The 18,416-nt window shown below is 34.2% G+C and overlaps 13 non-coding genes across 13 annotated transcripts; all 13 read right to left on the minus strand.

The window, feature by feature from the left end:
• Positions 1-315: 315 nt before the first annotated feature.
• On the minus strand, positions 316-388 carry TRNAR-UCG (transfer RNA arginine (anticodon UCG)). The gene has a single exon. It is a non-coding gene; the product is annotated as a tRNA-Arg (tRNA).
• Positions 389-909: 521 nt separating this feature from the next.
• Positions 910-982, minus strand: TRNAR-UCG (transfer RNA arginine (anticodon UCG)). The gene has a single exon. It is a non-coding gene; the product is annotated as a tRNA-Arg (tRNA).
• A 521-nt stretch (positions 983-1,503) lies between these two features.
• TRNAR-UCG (transfer RNA arginine (anticodon UCG)) lies at positions 1,504-1,576 on the minus strand. The gene has a single exon. It is a non-coding gene; the product is annotated as a tRNA-Arg (tRNA).
• A 521-nt stretch (positions 1,577-2,097) lies between these two features.
• Positions 2,098-2,170, minus strand: TRNAR-UCG (transfer RNA arginine (anticodon UCG)). The gene has a single exon. It is a non-coding gene; the product is annotated as a tRNA-Arg (tRNA).
• A 536-nt stretch (positions 2,171-2,706) lies between these two features.
• On the minus strand, positions 2,707-2,779 carry TRNAR-UCG (transfer RNA arginine (anticodon UCG)). The gene has a single exon. It is a non-coding gene; the product is annotated as a tRNA-Arg (tRNA).
• A 536-nt stretch (positions 2,780-3,315) lies between these two features.
• TRNAR-UCG (transfer RNA arginine (anticodon UCG)) lies at positions 3,316-3,388 on the minus strand. The gene has a single exon. It is a non-coding gene; the product is annotated as a tRNA-Arg (tRNA).
• Positions 3,389-3,924: 536 nt separating this feature from the next.
• Positions 3,925-3,997, minus strand: TRNAR-UCG (transfer RNA arginine (anticodon UCG)). Its single transcript has one exon. It is a non-coding gene; the product is annotated as a tRNA-Arg (tRNA).
• Positions 3,998-5,011: 1,014 nt separating this feature from the next.
• On the minus strand, positions 5,012-5,084 carry TRNAR-UCG (transfer RNA arginine (anticodon UCG)). The gene has a single exon. It is a non-coding gene; the product is annotated as a tRNA-Arg (tRNA).
• A 5,806-nt stretch (positions 5,085-10,890) lies between these two features.
• Positions 10,891-10,963, minus strand: TRNAR-UCG (transfer RNA arginine (anticodon UCG)). Its single transcript has one exon. It is a non-coding gene; the product is annotated as a tRNA-Arg (tRNA).
• Positions 10,964-12,096: 1,133 nt separating this feature from the next.
• On the minus strand, positions 12,097-12,169 carry TRNAR-UCG (transfer RNA arginine (anticodon UCG)). Its single transcript has one exon. It is a non-coding gene; the product is annotated as a tRNA-Arg (tRNA).
• Positions 12,170-13,302: 1,133 nt separating this feature from the next.
• Positions 13,303-13,375, minus strand: TRNAQ-UUG (transfer RNA glutamine (anticodon UUG)). Its single transcript has one exon. It is a non-coding gene; the product is annotated as a tRNA-Gln (tRNA).
• A 521-nt stretch (positions 13,376-13,896) lies between these two features.
• TRNAR-UCG (transfer RNA arginine (anticodon UCG)) lies at positions 13,897-13,969 on the minus strand. The gene has a single exon. It is a non-coding gene; the product is annotated as a tRNA-Arg (tRNA).
• Positions 13,970-14,490: 521 nt separating this feature from the next.
• TRNAR-UCG (transfer RNA arginine (anticodon UCG)) lies at positions 14,491-14,563 on the minus strand. The gene has a single exon. It is a non-coding gene; the product is annotated as a tRNA-Arg (tRNA).
• Between the last annotated feature and the right edge of the window lie 3,853 nt (positions 14,564-18,416).

The following is an 18,416-nucleotide window of genomic DNA, read 5'->3' on the forward strand; positions in this document are numbered from 1 at the left end:
TAGGAGTGAAAAAGTTTTTTTTTTTTTTTAGATATTTACGGGTATTTAGTAAAAATGACCGAGTGCCCAGATTTAAGAATAAATGTTATCACAATATTGTGTGCTATGGTCTATAAATATAGACATGGATTAAAATCTCACTTCTGGTAACTGCTGACTAGCCATATAAAAATATTCACTATCAATCATGTAGAAATATAGCCTATAACGACACCAAGTACGTCATCAAATTAAGAAAGCATCTGAACCTTAGCTGTTGCAACCAGGAAAGGACTCAAATGCTTAGAAGGTCATCTGAAGAGCACTTAAAAGCTGCGACCATGAAGGGACTCGAAACCTCAATCTTCTGATCCGAAGTCAGATGCCTTATCCATTAGGCCACACGGTCTCACATGTTCCTAATTTTTGGAAAATGTTGAGTTCCTGGCGCCTAGCAGAAAAAGATTTTTTTTATACATTTTTAGGTATTTTGTAAAAATGACCGAGTGCCCAGATTTATAAAAAAACATTTTCTTAATATTGTGTATTACAGTACTTAAATATAGGTATGGATTCAAATCTCACTTCTGATAACATTTTCTCAATATTGTGTGTTGTGGTATTTAAATATAGGAGTGAAAAAGTTTTTTTTTTTTTTTAGATATTTACGGGTATTTAGTAAAAATGACCGAGTGCCCAGATTTAAGAATAAATATTTTCACAATATTGTGTGCTATGGTCTATAAATATAGGCATGGATTAAAATCTCACTTCTGGTAACTGCTGATATTCACTATCAATCATGTAGAAATATAGCCTATAACGACACCAAGTATGCCATCAAATTAAGAAAGCATCTGAACCTTAGCTGTTGCAACCAGAAAAGGACTCAAATGCTTAGAAGGTCATCTGAAGAGCACTTAAAGGGTGCGGCCATGAAGGGACTCGAACCCTCAATCTTCTGATCCGAAGTCAGATGCCTTATCCATTAGGCCACACGGTCTCACATGTTCCTAATTTTTGGAAAATGTTGAGTTCCTGGCGCCTAGCAGAAAAATATTTTTTTAATACATTTTTAGGTATTTTGTAAAAATGACCGAGTGCCCAAATTTATAAAAAAACATTTTCTTAATATTGTGTATTACAGTACTTAAATATAGGTATGGATTCAAATCTCACTTCTGATAACATTTTCTCAATATTGTGTGTTGTGGTATTTAAATATAGGAGTGAAAAAGTTTTTGTTTTTTTTTAGATATTTACGGGTATTTAGTAAAAATGACCGAGTGCCCAGATTTAAGAATAAATATTTTCACAATATTGTGTGCTATGGTCTATAAATATAGACATGGATTAAAATCTCACATCTGGTAACTGCTGACTAGCCATATAAAAATATTCACTATCAATCATGTAGAAATATAGCCTATAACGACACCAAGTATGCCATCAAATTAAGAAAGCATCTGAACCAGAAAAGGACTCAAATGCTTAGAAGGTCATCTGAAGAGCACTTAAAAGGTACGGCCATGAAGGGACTCGAACCCTCAATCTTCTGATCCGAAGTCAGACGCCTTATCCATTAGGCCACACGGTCTCACATGTTCCTAATTTTTGGAAAATGTTGAGTTCCTGGCGCCTAGCAGAAAAAGATTTTTTTTATACATTTTTAGGTATTTTGTAAAAATGACCGAGTGCCCAAATTTATAAAAAAACATTTTCTTAATATTGTGTATTACAGTACTTAAATATAGGTATGGATTCAAATCTCACTTCTGATAACATTTTCTCAATATTGTGTGTTGTGGTATTTAAATATAGGAGTGAAAAAGTTTTTGGTTTTTTTTAGATATTTACGGGTATTTAGTAAAAATGACCGAGTGCCCAGATTTAAGAATAAATATTTTCACAATATTGTGTGCTATGGTCTATAAATATAGACATGGATTAAAATCTCACTTCTGGTAACTGCTGACTAGCCATATAAAAATATTCACTATCAATCATGTAGAAATATAGCCTATAACGACACCAAGTATGCCATCAAATTAAGAAAGCATCTGAACCAGAAAAGGACTCAAATGCTTAGAAGGTCATCTGAAGAGCACTTAAAAGCTGCAACCATGAAGGGACTCGAACCCTCAATCTTCTGATCCGAAGTCAGACGCCTTATCCATTAGGCCACACGGTCTCACATGTTCCTAATTTTTGGAAAATGTTGAGTTCCTGGCGCCTAGCAGAAAAAGATTTTTTTTATACATTTTTAGGTATTTTGTAAAAATGACCGAGTGCCCAAATTTATAAAAAAACATTTTCTTAATATTGTGTATTACAGTACTTAAATATAGGTATGGATTCAAATCTCACTTCTGATAACATTTTCTCAATATTGTGTGTTGTGGTATTTAAATATAGGAGTGAAAAAGTTTTTGTTTTTTTTTAGATATTTACGGGTATTTAGTAAAAATGACCGAGTGCCCAGATTTAAGAATAAATATTTTCACAATATTGTGTGCTATGGTCTATAAATATAGACATGGATTAAAATCTCACTTCTGGTAACTGCTGACTAGCCATATAAAAATATTCACTATCAATCATGTAGAAATATAGCCTATAACGACACCAAGTATGCCATCAAATTAAGAAAGCATCTGAACCTTAGCTGTTGCAACCAGAAAAGGACTCAAATGCTTAGAAGGTCATCTGAAGAGCACTTAAAAGTTACGGCCATGAAGGGACTCGAACCCTCAATCTTCTGATCCGAAGTCAGACGCCTTATCCATTAGGCCACACGGTCTCACATGTTCCTAATTTTTGGAAAATGTTGAGTTCCTGGCGCCTAGCAGAAAAAGATTTTTTTTATACATTTTTAGGTATTTTGTAAAAATGACCGAGTGCCCAAATTTATAAAAAAACATTTTCTTAATATTGTGTATTACAGTACTTAAATATAGGTATGGATTCAAATCTCACTTCTGATAACATTTTCTCAATATTGTGTGTTGTGGTATTTAAATATAGGAGTGAAAAAGTTTTGTTTTTTTTTTAGATATTTACGGGTATTTAGTAAAAATGACCGAGTGCCCAGATTTAAGAATAAATATTTTCACAATATTGTGTGCTATGGTCTATAAATATAGACATGGATTAAAATCTCACTTCTGGTAACTGCTGACTAGCCATATAAAAATATTCACTATCAATCATGTAGAAATATAGCCTATAACGACACCAAGTACGTCATCAAATTAAGAAAGCATCTGAACCTTAGCTGTTGCAACCAGGAAAGGACTCAAATGCTTAGAAGGTCATCTGAAGATCACTAAAAAGCTGCGACCATGAAGGGACTCGAACCCTCAATCTTCTGATCCGAAGTCAGACGCCTTATCCATTAGGCCACACGGTCTCACATGTTCCTAATTTTTGGAAAATGTTGAGTTCCTGGCGCCTAGCAGAAAAAGATTTTTTTTATACATTTTTAGGTATTTTGTAAAAATGACCGAGTGCCCAAATTTATAAAAAAACATTTTCTTAATATTGTGTATTACAGTACTTAAATATAGGTATGGATTCAAATCTCACTTCTGATAACATTTTCTCAATATTGTGTGTTGTGGTATTTAAATATAGGAGTGAAAAAGTTTTTTTTTTTTTTTAGATATTTACGGGTATTTAGTAAAAATGACCGAGTGCCCAGATTTAAGAATAAATATTTTCACAATATTGTGTGCTATGGTCTATAAATATAGACATGGATTAAAATCTCACTTCTGGTAACTGCTGACTAGCCATATAAAAATATTCACTATCAATCATGTAGAAATATAGCCTATAACGACACCAAGTATGCCATCAAATTAAGAAAGCATCTGAACCTTAGCTGTTGCAACCAGAAAAGGACTCAAATGCTTAGAAGGTCATCTGAAGAGCACTTAAAAGGTGCGGCCATGAAGGGACTCGAACCCTCAATCTTCTGATCCGAAGTCAGACGCCTTATCCATTAGGCCACACGGTCTCACATGTTCCTAATTTTTGTAATATTGTGTATTACAGTACTTAAATATAGGTATGGATTCAAATCTCACTTCTGATAACATTTTCTCAATATTGTGTGTTGTGGTATTTAAATATAGGAGTGAAAAAGTTTTGTTTTTTTTTAGATATTTTACGGGTATTTAGTAAAAATGACCGAGTGCCCAGATTTAAGAATAAATATTTTCACAATATTGTGTGCTATGGTCTATAAATATAGGCATGGATTAAAATCTCACTTCTGGTAACTGCTGATATTCACTATCAATCATGTAGAAATATAGCCTATAACGACACCAAGTATGCCATCAAATTAAGAAAGCATCTGAACCTTAGCTGTTGCAACCAGAAAAGGACTCAAATGCTTAGAAGGTCATCTGAAGAGCACTTAAAAGGTGCGGCCATCGAACCCTCAATCTTCTGATCCGAAGTCAGATGCCTTATCCATTAGGCCACACGGTCTCACATGTTCCTAATTTTTGGAAAATGTTGAGTTCCTGGCGCCTAGCAGAAAAAGATTTTTTTTATACATTTTTAGGTATTTTGTAAAAATGACCGAGTTCCCAAATTTATAAAAAAACATTTTCTTAATATTGTGTATTACAGTACTTAAATATAGGTATGGATTCAAATCTCACTTCTGATAACATTTTCTCAATATTGTGTGTTGTGGTATTTAAATATAGGAGTGAAAAAGTTTTTTTTTTTTTTAGATATTTACGGGTATTTAGTAAAAATGACCGAGTGCCCAGATTTAAGAATAAATATTTTCACAATATTGTGTGCTATGGTCTATAAATATAGACATGGATTAAAATCTCACTTCTGGTAACTGCTGACTAGCCATATAAAAATATTCACTATCAATCATGTAGAAATATAGCCTATAACGACACCAAGTATGCCATCAAATTAAGAAAGCATCTGAACCTTAGCTGTTGCAACCAGAAAAGGACTCAAATGCTTAGAAGGTCATCTGAAGAGCACTTAAAAGGTGCGGCCATGAAGGGACTCGAACCCTCAATCTTCTGATCCGAAGTCAGACGCCTTATCCATTAGGCCACACGGTCTCACATGTTCCTAATTTTTGTAATATTGTGTATTACAGTACTTAAATATAGGTATGGATTCAAATCTCACTTCTGATAACATTTTCTCAATATTGTGTGTTGTGGTATTTAAATATAGGAGTGAAAAAGTTTTGTTTTTTTTTAGATATTTTACGGGTATTTAGTAAAAATGACCGAGTGCCCAGATTTAAGAATAAATATTTTCACAATATTGTGTGCTATGGTCTATAAATATAGGCATGGATTAAAATCTCACTTCTGGTAACTGCTGATATTCACTATCAATCATGTAGAAATATAGCCTATAACGACACCAAGTATGCCATCAAATTAAGAAAGCATCTGAACCTTAGCTGTTGCAACCAGAAAAGGACTCAAATGCTTAGAAGGTCATCTGAAGAGCACTTAAAAGGTGCGGCCATCGAACCCTCAATCTTCTGATCCGAAGTCAGATGCCTTATCCATTAGGCCACACGGTCTCACATGTTCCTAATTTTTGGAAAATGTTGAGTTCCTGGCGCCTAGCAGAAAAAGATTTTTTTTATACATTTTTAGGTATTTTGTAAAAATGACCGAGTTCCCAAATTTATAAAAAAACATTTTCTTAATATTGTGTATTACAGTACTTAAATATAGGTATGGATTCAAATCTCACTTCTGATAACATTTTCTCAATATTGTGTGTTGTGGTATTTAAATATAGGAGTGAAAAAGTTTTTTTTTTTTTTAGATATTTACGGGTATTTAGTAAAAATGACCGAGTGCCCAGATTTAAGAATAAATATTTTCACAATATTGTGTGCTATGGTCTATAAATATAGGCATGGATTAAAATCTCACTTCTGGTAACTGCTGATATTCACTATCAATCATGTAGAAATATAGCCTATAACGACACCAAGTATGCCATCAAATTAAGAAAGCATCTGAACCTTAGCTGTTGCAACCAGAAAAGGACTCAAATGCTTAGAAGGTCATCTGAAGAGCACTTAAAAGGTGCGGCCATCGAACCCTCAATCTTCTGATCCGAAGTCAGATGCCTTATCCATTAGGCCACACGGTCTCACATGTTCCTAATTTTTGGAAAATGTTGAGTTCCTGGCGCCTAGCAGAAAAAGATTTTTTTTATACATTTTTAGGTATTTTGTAAAAATGACCGAGTGCCCAAATTTATAAAAAAACATTTTCTTAATATTGTGTATTACAGTACTTAAATATAGGTATGGATTCAAATCTCACTTCTGATAACATTTTCTCAATATTGTGTGTTGTGGTATTTAAATATAGGAGTGAAAAAGTTTTGTTTTTTTTTTAGATATTTTACGGGTATTTAGTAAAAATGACCGAGTGCCCAGATTTAAGAATAAATATTTTCACAATATTGTGTGCTATGGTCTATAAATATAGGCATGGATTAAAATCTCACTTCTGGTAACTGCTGATATTCACTATCAATCATGTAGAAATATAGCCTATAACGACACCAAGTATGCCATCAAATTAAGAAAGCATCTGAACCTTAGCTGTTGCAACCAGAAAAGGACTCAAATGCTTAGAAGGTCATCTGAAGAGCACTTAAATGGTGCGGCCATCGAACCCTCAATCTTCTGATCCGAAGTCAGATGCCTTATCCATTAGGCCACACGGTCTCACATGTTCCTAATTTTTGGAAAATGTTGAGTTCCTGGCGCCTAGCAGAAAAAGATTTTTTTTATACATTTTTAGGTATTTTGTAAAAATGACCGAGTGCCCAAATTTATAAAAAAACATTTTCTTAATATTGTGTATTACAGTACTTAAATATAGGTATGGATTCAAATCTCACTTCTGATAACATTTTCTCAATATTGTGTGTTGTGGTATTTAAATATAGGAGTGAAAAAGTTTTTGTTCTTTTTTAGATATTTACGGGTATTTAGTAAAAATTACCGAGTGCCCAGATTTAAGAATAAATATTTTCACAATATTGTGTGCTATGGTCTATAAATATAGACATGGATTAAAATCTCACTTCTGGTAACTGCTGACTAGCCATATAAAAATATTCACTATCAATCATGTAGAAATATAGCCTATAACGACACCAAGTATGCCATCAAATTAAGAAAGCATCTGAACCTTAGCTGTTGCAACCAGAAAAGGACTCAAATGCTTAGAAGGTCATCTGAAGAGCACTTAAAAGGTGCGGCCATGAAGGGACTCGAACCCTCAATCTTCTGATCCGATGTCAGACGCCTTATCCATTAGGCCACACGGTCTCACATGTTCCTAATTTTTGGAAAATGTTGAGTTCCTGGCGCCTAGCAGAAAAAGATTTTTTTTATACATTTTTAGGTATTTTGTAAAAATGACCGAGTTCCCAAATTTATAAAAAAACATTTTCTTAATATTGTGTATTACAGTACTTAAATATAGGTATGGATTCAAATCTCACTTCTGATAACATTTTCTCAATATTGTGTGTTGTGGTATTTAAATATAGGAGTGAAAAAGTTTTTTTTTTTTTTTAGATATTTACGGGTATTTAGTAAAAATGACCGAGTGCCCAGATTTAAGAATAAATATTTTCACAATATTGTGTGCTATGGTCTATAAATATAGACATGGATTAAAATCTCACTTCTGGTAACTGCTGACTAGCCATATAAAAATATTCACTATCAATCATGTAGAAATATAGCCTATAACGACATCAAATTAAGAAAGAATCTGAACCTTAGCTGTTGCAACCAGGAAAGGACTCAAATGCTTAGAAGGTCATCTGAAGAGCACTTAAAAGCTGCGACCATGAAGGGTCTCGAACCCTCAATCTTCTGATCCGAAGTCAGACACCTTATCCATTACGCCACACGATCTCACATGTTCCCAATTTTTGGAAAATGTTGAGTTCCTGGCGCCTAGCAGAAAAAGATTTTTTTTATACATTTTTAGGTATTTTGTAAAAATGACCGAGTGCCCAAATTTATAAAAAAACATTTTCTTAATATTGTGTATTACAGTACTTAAATATAGGTATGGATTCAAATCTCACTTCTGATAACATTTTCTCAATATTGTGTGTTGTGGTATTTAAATATAGGAGTGAAAAAGTTTTTTGTTTTTTTTAGATATTTACGGGTATTTAGTAAAAATGACCGAGTGCCCAGATTTAAGAATAAATATTTTCACAATATTGTGTGCTATGGTCTATAAATATAGACATGGATTAAAATCTCACTTCTGGTAACTGCTGACTAGCCATATAAAAATATTCACTATCAATCATGTAGAAATATAGCCTATAACGACACCAAGTATGCCATCAAATTAAGAAAGCATCTGAACCTTAGCTGTTGCAACCAGAAAAGGACTCAAATGCTTAGAAGGTCATCTGAAGAGCACTTAAAAGGTGCGGCCATGAAGGGACTCGAAGCCTCAATCTTCTGATCCGATGTCAGACGCCTTATCCATTAGGCCACACGGTCTCACATGTTCCTAATTTTTGGAAAATGTTGAGTTCCTGGCGCCTAGCAGAAAAAGATTTTTTTTATACATTTTTAGGTATTTTGTAAAAATGACCGAGTTCCCAAATTTATAAAAAAACATTTTCTTAATATTGTGTATTACAGTACTTAAATATAGGTATGGATTCAAATCTCACTTCTGATAACATTTTCTCAATATTGTGTGTTGTGGTATTTAAATATAGGAGTGAAAAAGTTTTTTTTTTTTTTTAGATATTTACGGGTATTTAGTAAAAATGACCGAGTGCCCAGATTTAAGAATAAATATTTTCACAATATTGTGTGCTATGGTCTATAAATATAGACATGGATTAAAATCTCACTTCTGGTAACTGCTGACTAGCCATATAAAAATATTCACTATCAATCATGTAGAAATATAGCCTATAACGACATCAAATTAAGAAAGAATCTGAACCTTAGCTGTTGCAACCAGGAAAGGACTCAAATGCTTAGAAGGTCATCTGAAGAGCACTTAAAAGCTGCGACCATGAAGGGTCTCGAACCCTCAATCTTCTGATCCGAAGTCAGACACCTTATCCATTACGCCACACGATCTCACATGTTCCCAATTTTTGGAAAATGTTGAGTTCCTGGCGCCTAGCAGAAAAAGATTTTTTTTATACATTTTTAGGTATTTTGTAAAAATGACCGAGTGCCCAAATTTATAAAAAAACATTTTCTTAATATTGTGTATTACAGTACTTAAATATAGGTATGGATTCAAATCTCACTTCTGATAACATTTTCTCAATATTGTGTGTTGTGGTATTTAAATATAGGAGTGAAAAAGTTTTTTGTTTTTTTTAGATATTTACGGGTATTTAGTAAAAATGACCGAGTGCCCAGATTTAAGAATAAATATTTTCACAATATTGTGTGCTATGGTCTATAAATATAGACATGGATTAAAATCTCACTTCTGGTAACTGCTGACTAGCTATATAAAAATATTCACTATCAATCATGTAGAAATATAGCCTATAACGACACCAAGTATGCCATCAAATTAAGAAAGCATCTGAACCTTAGCTGTTGCAACCAGAAAAGGACTCAAATGCTTAGAAGGTCATCTGAAGAGCACTTAAATGGTGCGGCCATCGAACCCTCAATATTCTGATCCGAAGTCAGATGCCTTATCCATTAGGCCACACGGTCTCACATGTTCCTAATTTTTGGAAAATGTTGAGTTCCTGGCGCCTAGCAGAAAAAGATTTTTTTTATACATTTTTAGGTATTTTGTAAAAATGACCGAGTGCCCAAATTTATAAAAAAACATTTTCTTAATATTGTGTATTACAGTACTTAAATATAGGTATGGATTCAAATCTCACTTCTGATAACATTTTCTCAATATTGTGTGTTGTGGTATTTAAATATAGGAGTGAAAAAGTTTTTGTTTTTTTTTAGATATTTACGGGTATTTAGTAAAAATTACCGAGTGCCCAGATTTAAGAATAAATATTTTCACAATATTGTGTGCTATGGTCTATAAATATAGACATGGATTAAAATCTCACTTCTGGTAACTGCTGACTAGCCATATAAAAATATTCACTATCAATCATGTAGAAATATAGCCTATAACGACACCAAGTATGCCATCAAATTAAGAAAGCATCTGAACCTTAGCTGTTGCAACCAGAAAAGGACTCAAATGCTTAGAAGGTCATCTGAAGAGCACTTAAAAGGTGCGGCCATGAAGGGACTCGAACCCTCAATCTTCTGATCCGATGTCAGACGCCTTATCCATTAGGCCACACGGTCTCACATGTTCCTAATTTTTGGAAAATGTTGAGTTCCTGGCGCCTAGCAGAAAAAGATTTTTTTTATACATTTTTAGGTATTTTGTAAAAATGACCGAGTTCCCAAATTTATAAAAAAACATTTTCTTAATATTGTGTATTACAGTACTTAAATATAGGTATGGATTCAAATCTCACTTCTGATAACATTTTCTCAATATTGTGTGTTGTGGTATTTAAATATAGGAGTGAAAAAGTTTTTTTTTTTTTTTAGATATTTACGGGTATTTAGTAAAAATGACCGAGTGCCCAGATTTAAGAATAAATATTTTCACAATATTGTGTGCTATGGTCTATAAATATAGACATGGATTAAAATCTCACTTCTGGTAACTGCTGACTAGCCATATAAAAATATTCACTATCAATCATGTAGAAATATAGCCTATAACGACACCAAGTATGCCATCAAATTAAGAAAGCATCTGAACCTTAGCTGTTGCAACCAGAAAAGGACTCAAATGCTTAGAAGGTCATCTGAAGAGCACTTAAAAGCTGCGACCATGAAGGGACTCGAACCCTCAATCTTCTGATCCGAAGTCAGACGCCTTATCCATTAGGCCACACGGTCTCACATGTTCCTAATTTTTGGAAAATGTTGAGTTCCTGGCGCCTAGCAGAAAAAGATTTTTTTTATACATTTTTAGGTATTTTGTAAAAATGACCGAGTGCCCAAATTTATAAAAAAACATTTTCTTAATATTGTGTATTACAGTACTTAAATATAGGTATGGATTCAAATCTCACTTCTGATAACATTTTCTCAATATTGTGTGTTGTGGTATTTAAATATAGGAGTGAAAAAGTTTTGTTTTTTTTTAGATATTTTACGGGTATTTAGTAAAAATGACCGAGTGCCCAGATTTAAGAATAAATATTTTCACAATATTGTGTGTTATGGTCTATAAATATAGGGATGGATTAAAATCTCACTTCTGGTAACTGCTGACTAGCCATATAAAAATATTCACTATCAATCATGTAGAAATATAGCCTATAACGACATCAAATTAAGAAAGAATCTGAACCGTAGCTGTTGCAACCAGGAAAGGACTCAAATGCTTAGAAGGTCATCTGAAGAGCACTTAAAAGCTGCGACCATGAAGGGTCTCGAACCCTCAATCTTCTGATCCGAAGTCAGACACCTTATCCATTACGCCACACGATCTCACATGTTCCCAATTTTTGGAAAATGTTGAGTTCCTGGCGCCTAGCAGAAAAAGATTTTTTTTATACATTTTTAGGTATTTTGTAAAAATGACCGAGTGCCCAAATTTATAAAAAAACATTTTCTTAATATTGTGTATTACAGTACTTAAATATAGGTATGGATTCAAATCTCACTTCTGATAACATTTTCTCAATATTGTGTGTTGTGGTATTTAAATATAGGAGTGAAAAAGTTTTTTGTTTTTTTTAGGTATTTACGGGTATTTAGTAAAAATGACCGAGTGCCCAGATTTAAGAATAAATATTTTCACAATATTGTGTGCTATGGTCTATAAATATAGACATGGATTAAAATCTCACTTCTGGTAACTGCTGACTAGCCATATAAAAATATTCACTATCAATCATGTAGAAATATAGCCTATAACGACACCAAGTATGCCATCAAATTAAGAAAGCATCTGAACCTTAGCTGTTGCAACCAGAAAAGGACTCAAATGCTTAGAAGGTCATCTGAAGAGCACTTAAAAGCTGCGACCATGAAGGGACTCGAACCCTCAATCTTCTGATCCGAAGTCAGACGCCTTATCCATTAGGCCACACGGTCTCACATGTTCCTAATTTTTGGAAAATGTTGAGTTCCTGGCGCCTAGCAGAAAAAGATTTTTTTTATACATTTTTAGGTATTTTGTAAAAATGACCGAGTGCCCAAATTTATAAAAAAACATTTTCTTAATATTGTGTATTACAGTACTTAAATATAGGTATGGATTCAAATCTCACTTCTGATAACATTTTCTCAATATTGTGTGTTGTGGTATTTAAATATAGGAGTGAAAAAGTTTTGGTTTTTTTTAGATATTTTACGGGTATTTAGTAAAAATGACCGAGTGCCCAGATTTAAGAATAAATATTTTCACAATATTGTGTGTTATGGTCTATAAATATAGGGATGGATTAAAATCTCACTTCTGGTAACTGCTGACTAGCCATATAAAAATATTCACTATCAATCATGTAGAAATATAGCCTATAACGACATCAAATTAAGAAAGAATCTGAACCTTAGCTGTTGCAACCAGGAAAGGACTCAAATGCTTAGAAGGTCATCTGAAGAGCACTTAAAAGCTGTGGCCATGAAGGGTCTCGAACCCTCAATCTTCTGATCCGAAGTCAGACACCTTATCCATTACGCCACACGATCTCACATGTTCCTAATTTTTGGAAAATGTTGAGTTCCTGGCGCCTAGCAGAAAAATATTTTTTTGATACATTTTTAGGTATTTTGTAAAAATGACCGAGTGCCCAAATTTATAAAAAAACATTTTCTTAATATTGTGTATTACAGTACTTAAATATAGGTATGGATTCATATCTCACTTCTGATAACATTTTCTCAATATTGTGTGTTGTGGTATTTAAATATAGGAGTGAAAAAGTTTTTTGTTTTTTTTAGATATTTACGGGTATTTAGTAAAAATGACCGAGTGCCCAGATTTAAGAATAAATATTTTCACAATATTGTGTGCTATGGTCTATAAATATAGACATGGATTAAAATCTCACTTCTGGTAACTGCTGACTAGCCATATAAAAATATTCACTATCAATCATGTAGAAATATAGCCTATAACGACACCAAGTACGTCATCAAATTAAGAAAGCATCTGAACCTTAGCTGTTGCAACCAGGAAAGGACTCAAATGCTTAGAAGGTCATCTGAAGAGCACTTAAAAGCTGCGACCATGAAGGGACTCGAACCCTCAATCTTCTGATCCAAAGTCAGACGGCTTATCCATTAGGCCACACGGTCTCACATGTTCCTAATTTTTGGAAAATGTTGAGTTCCTGGCGCCTAGCAGAAAAAGATTTTTTTTATACATTTTTAGGTATTTTGTAAAAATGACCGAGTGCCCAAATTTATAAAAAAACATTTTCTTAATATTGTGTATTACAGTACTTAAATATAGGTATGGATTCAAATCTCACTTCTGATAACATTTTCTCAATATTGTGTGTTGTGGTATTTAAATATAGGAGTGAAAAAGTTTTGTTTTTTTTTAGATATTTTACGGGTATTTAGTAAAAATGACCGAGTGCCCAGATTTAAGAATAAATATTTTCACAATATTGTGTGCTATGGTCTATAAATATAGGCATGGATTAAAATCTCACTTCTGGTAACTGCTGATATTCACTATCAATCATGTAGAAATATAGCCTATAACGACACCAAGTATACCATCAAATTAAGAAAGCATCTGAACCTTAGCTGTTGCAAACAGGAAAGGACTCAAATGCTTAGAAGGTCATCTGAAGAGCACTTAAAAGGTGCGACCATGAAGGGACTCAAACCCTCAATCTTCTGATTCGAAGTCAGACGCCTTATCCATTAGGCCACACGGTCTCACATGTTCCTAATTTTTGGAAAATGTTGAGTTCCTGGCGCCTAGCAGAAAAAGATTTTTTTTATACATTTTTAGGTATTTTGTAAAAATGACCGAGTGCCCAAATTTATAAAAAAACATTTTCTTAATATTGTGTATTACAGTACTTAAATATAGGTATGGATTCAAATCTCACTTCTGATAACATTTTCTCAATATTGTGTGTTGTGGTATTTAAATATAGGAGTGAAAAAGTTTTGTTTTTTTTTAGATATTTTACGGGTATTTAGTAAAAATGACCGAGTGCCCAGATTTAAGAATAAATATTTTCACAATATTGTGTGCTATGGTCTATAAATATAGGCATGGATTAAAATCTCACTTCTGGTAACTGCTGATATTCACTATCAATCATGTAGAAATATAGCCTATAACGACACCAAGTATACCATCAAATTAAGAAAGCATCTGAACCTTAGCTGTTGCAAACAGGAAAGGACTCAAATGCTTAGAAGGTCATCTGAAGAGCACTTAAAAGGTGCGACCATGAAGGGACTCAAACCCTCAATCTTCTGATTCGAAGTCAGACGCCTTATCCATTAGGCCACACGGTCTCACATGTTCCTAATTTTTGGAAAATGTTGAGTTCCTGGCGCCTAGCAGAAAAAGATTTTTTTTATACATTTTTAGGTATTTTGTAAAAATGACCGAGTGCCCAAATTTATAAAAAAACATTTTCTTAATATTGTGTATTACAGTACTTAAATATAGGTATGGATTCAAATCTCACTTCTGATAACATTTTCTCAATATTGTGTGTTGTGGTATTTAAATATAGGAGTGAAAAAGTTTTGTTTTTGTTTAGATATTTTACGGGTATTTAGTAAAAATGACCGAGTGCCCAGATTTAACCCCTTAGTGACCAAGCTTGTTTGGACCTTAATGACCAAGCCAAATTTGTCAAATCTGGTATGTGTGACTTTATCAGAGAATAACTCTGTGAAAGTTTTGAATATCCAAGTAATTCTGACATTGTTTTTTCGTCACATGTTGTACTTTATTTTAGTGGTAAAAGTAGACTGATACGATTTGCGGAAATAACTTAAAAAATAGAAAAATTGAAGAAATTTTGTAAAAATTATCATTTTTCCCTATTTTTAACTGCAATATGTCACATATGTACACACATACTGTACAATTTTTTTTATTAAATATATATTTCCATCTCTTTACTCTATTTTGGCAGCACTTTTGAAAAAAAAAAATAATTTTTGAGCAATTTAGAGGACTTACAAGTTAAGTAATAATTGAATAAATTTTGTAGTACATTTTGTTTTCCTGCACCAAGCCAGGTTTTCATAGGCTCATAGGTGTCAGAATGGTGGAAACCCCCACAAGTGACCCCATTTTGAAAACTAGACCCCTTAAGGTATTTATTAAGGGGTGTTGTAAGTATTTTGACCCCACAGTTTTTTTGTAAGAATTCATGCAAAGCAGGCATAAAAAAATATAATTTAACTTTTTTCATAAAAGTATCACTTTGAAGACCGATTTCTTTGTAAAGCGACCATGAGAATGAAGAAACACACCCAAAAATCTATCACCCTGTTTCTCCTGTTTTCAAAAATGCCCCCATTGTGACCCTAATGCGTTGCCTGGACACACGACAGGGCCCGAAAGGGAGGGAGCACCCGGAGGCTTTCAGGACTCATATTTTGCTTGAAAATGTTTTAGGCCCCACTGTACATTTGGAGAGGTTTTGAACTACCAGAACGATAGAAACTCCCCATAAACGACCCCATTTAGAAAACTAGACCCCTTAAGGTATTTATCTAGGGGTGTAGTGAGTATTTTGACCCCACAGTTTTTTGCTAAATTTAATGCATAGCAGGTGAAAAAAAATAAAAATTCACTTTTGTAATAAAAGTATCACTTTGAAGACCGATTTCTGTGTAAAGCGACTATAAGAATGAAGAAACACACGCCAAAATCTATCACCCTGTTTCTCCTGTTTTTAAAAATGCCCCCATTGTGACCCTAATGCGTTGCCTGGACACACGACAGGGCCCGAAAGGGAGGGAGCACCCAGAGGCTTTCAGGACTCATATTTTGCTTGAAAATGTTTTAGGCCCCACTGTACATTTGGAGAGGTTTTGAACTACCAGAACGATAGAAACTCCCCATAAACGACCCCATTTAGAAAACTAGACCCCTTAAGGTATTTATCTAGGGGTGTAGTGAGTATTTTGACCCCACAGTTTTTTGCTAAATTTAATGCATAGCAGGTGAAAAAAAATAAAAATTCACTTTTGTAATAAAAGTATCACTTTGAAGACCGATTTCTGTGTAAAGCGACTATAAGAATGAAGAAACACACGCCAAAATCTATCACCCTGTTTCTCCTGTTTTTAAAAATGCCCCCATTGTGACCCTAATGCGTTGCCTGGACACACGACAGGGCCCGAAAGGGAGGGAGCACCCAGAGGCATTCAGGACTCATATTTTGCTTGAAAATGTTTTAGGCCCCACTGTACATTTGGAGAGGTTTTGAACTACCAGAACGATAGAAACTCCCCATAAACGACCCCATTTAGAAAACTAGACCCCTTAAGGTATTTATCTAGGGGTGTAGTGAGTATTTTGACCCCACAGTTTTTTGCTAAATTTAATGCATAGCAGGTGAAAAAAAAAAATAAATTCACTTTTTTCATAAAAGTATCACTTTGAAGACCGATTTCTGTGTAAAGCGACCATAAGAATGAAGAAACACACCCCAAAATCTATCACCCTGTTTCTCCTGTTTTCAAAAATGCCCCCATTGTGACTCTAATGCATTGCCTGGACACACAGCAGGGCTTGAAAGGAAGGGAGCACCCAGAGGCTTTCAGAACTCATATTTTGCTTGAAAATGTTTTAGGCCCCACTGTATATTTGGAGAGGTTTTGAACTACCAGAACGATAGAAACTCCCCATAAACGACCCCATTTAGAAAACTAGACCCCTTAAGGTATTTATCTAGGGGTGTAGTGAGTATTTTGACCCCACAGTGTTTTGCTAAATTTAATGCATAGCAGGTGAAAAAAAATAAAAATTCACTTTTTTAATAAAAGTATCACTTTGAAGACCGATTTCTGTGTAAAGCGACTATAAGAATGAAGAAATACACGCCAAAATCTATCACCCTGTTTCTCCTGTTTTCAAAAATTCCCCCATTGTGACCCTAATGTGTTGCCTGGACACACAGCAGGGCCCGAAAGAAAGGGAGCACCCGGTGGCTTTCAGGACTCCTATTTTGCTTGAAATTGTTTTAGGCCCCACTGTACATTTGGAGAGGTTTTGAACTACCAGAACGATAGAAACTCCCCATAAACGACCCCATTTAGAAAACTAGACCCCTTAAGGTATTTATCTAGGGGTGTAGTGAGTATTTTGACCCCACAGTTTTTTGCTAAATTTAATGCATAGCTGGTGAAATAAAATAAAAAAAACACTTTTTATATAAAAGTATCACTTTGAAGACCGATTTCTTTGTAAAGCGAACATGAAAATGAAGAAACACACCCCAAAATCTATCACCCTGTTTCTCCTGTTTTCAAAAATACTCTCATTGTTGCCATAATCTGCTTATTAGACGTGTGGCTGGGCCAAAAAGAGAGGGAGCACCCTTTGGCTTTCAGGGCACAATTGAATAAATTCTAGGCCCCATATCATGCATTTAGAGGCATTGAGCTGCCTGAACAAAAAAAAACCACGCAGAAATGACCCCATTTTAAAAACTAAACCCCTAAAGGTATTCATCTAGTGGTGTAGTGGGCATGCGGACCAAAAATTTTTTAAAGGAGGAAATAATGGGTATCATTTCAGACACTATGGGTATATAATGTTTTCTTCAAGCTTTTATTACGTTTCCACATGAAATAGAGGAGACGTGGTAGAAGGTTATTTTGTTAGAAATATGCCACATTAATAAATTTGTGCGGCACAGAATAGAAGTGAAGCCGTGTATTCATAACGGATACATGTTGCTATAGACGTATTTGCCTGTACTTATGACTATGTCTTGCTGAAGAAGCAGTTGGTGCCATTATGATGTCATTGTGGACAGAATTCTGTCCTAATATAAAATCAGTCAGAGAGGAAAAAATAAACTGTACTGGAGTGACGGGCAATATCTTCAAACAAATGGAGGAAAATGTATCCAACTATGTTGCAAACTCGAGTCTGTTCACTAGATAGAAGAACACCTGCAGGGCTGTCATGACAAGGATTTTTTTTTTCAGTGACTGGTTGTACAACGTCTCTTTAGCTCCATCAATCCTTATGAGGGACGAATGTGCCAAGTGACGCGGTACACCATAACAGACCCCTGCCCGGCAAGGTAGGAACCGCTATGTGCACAAAACAACCAATCACCTACAGAATATATAAAAGGACAGTGTCCAAAACCATCTATAGGAACAGTAAAGG

Source organism: Rhinoderma darwinii, chromosome 3 (genome assembly GCF_050947455.1).
Source record: "Rhinoderma darwinii isolate aRhiDar2 chromosome 3, aRhiDar2.hap1, whole genome shotgun sequence".
Taxonomy (NCBI): domain Eukaryota; kingdom Metazoa; phylum Chordata; class Amphibia; order Anura; family Rhinodermatidae; genus Rhinoderma; species Rhinoderma darwinii.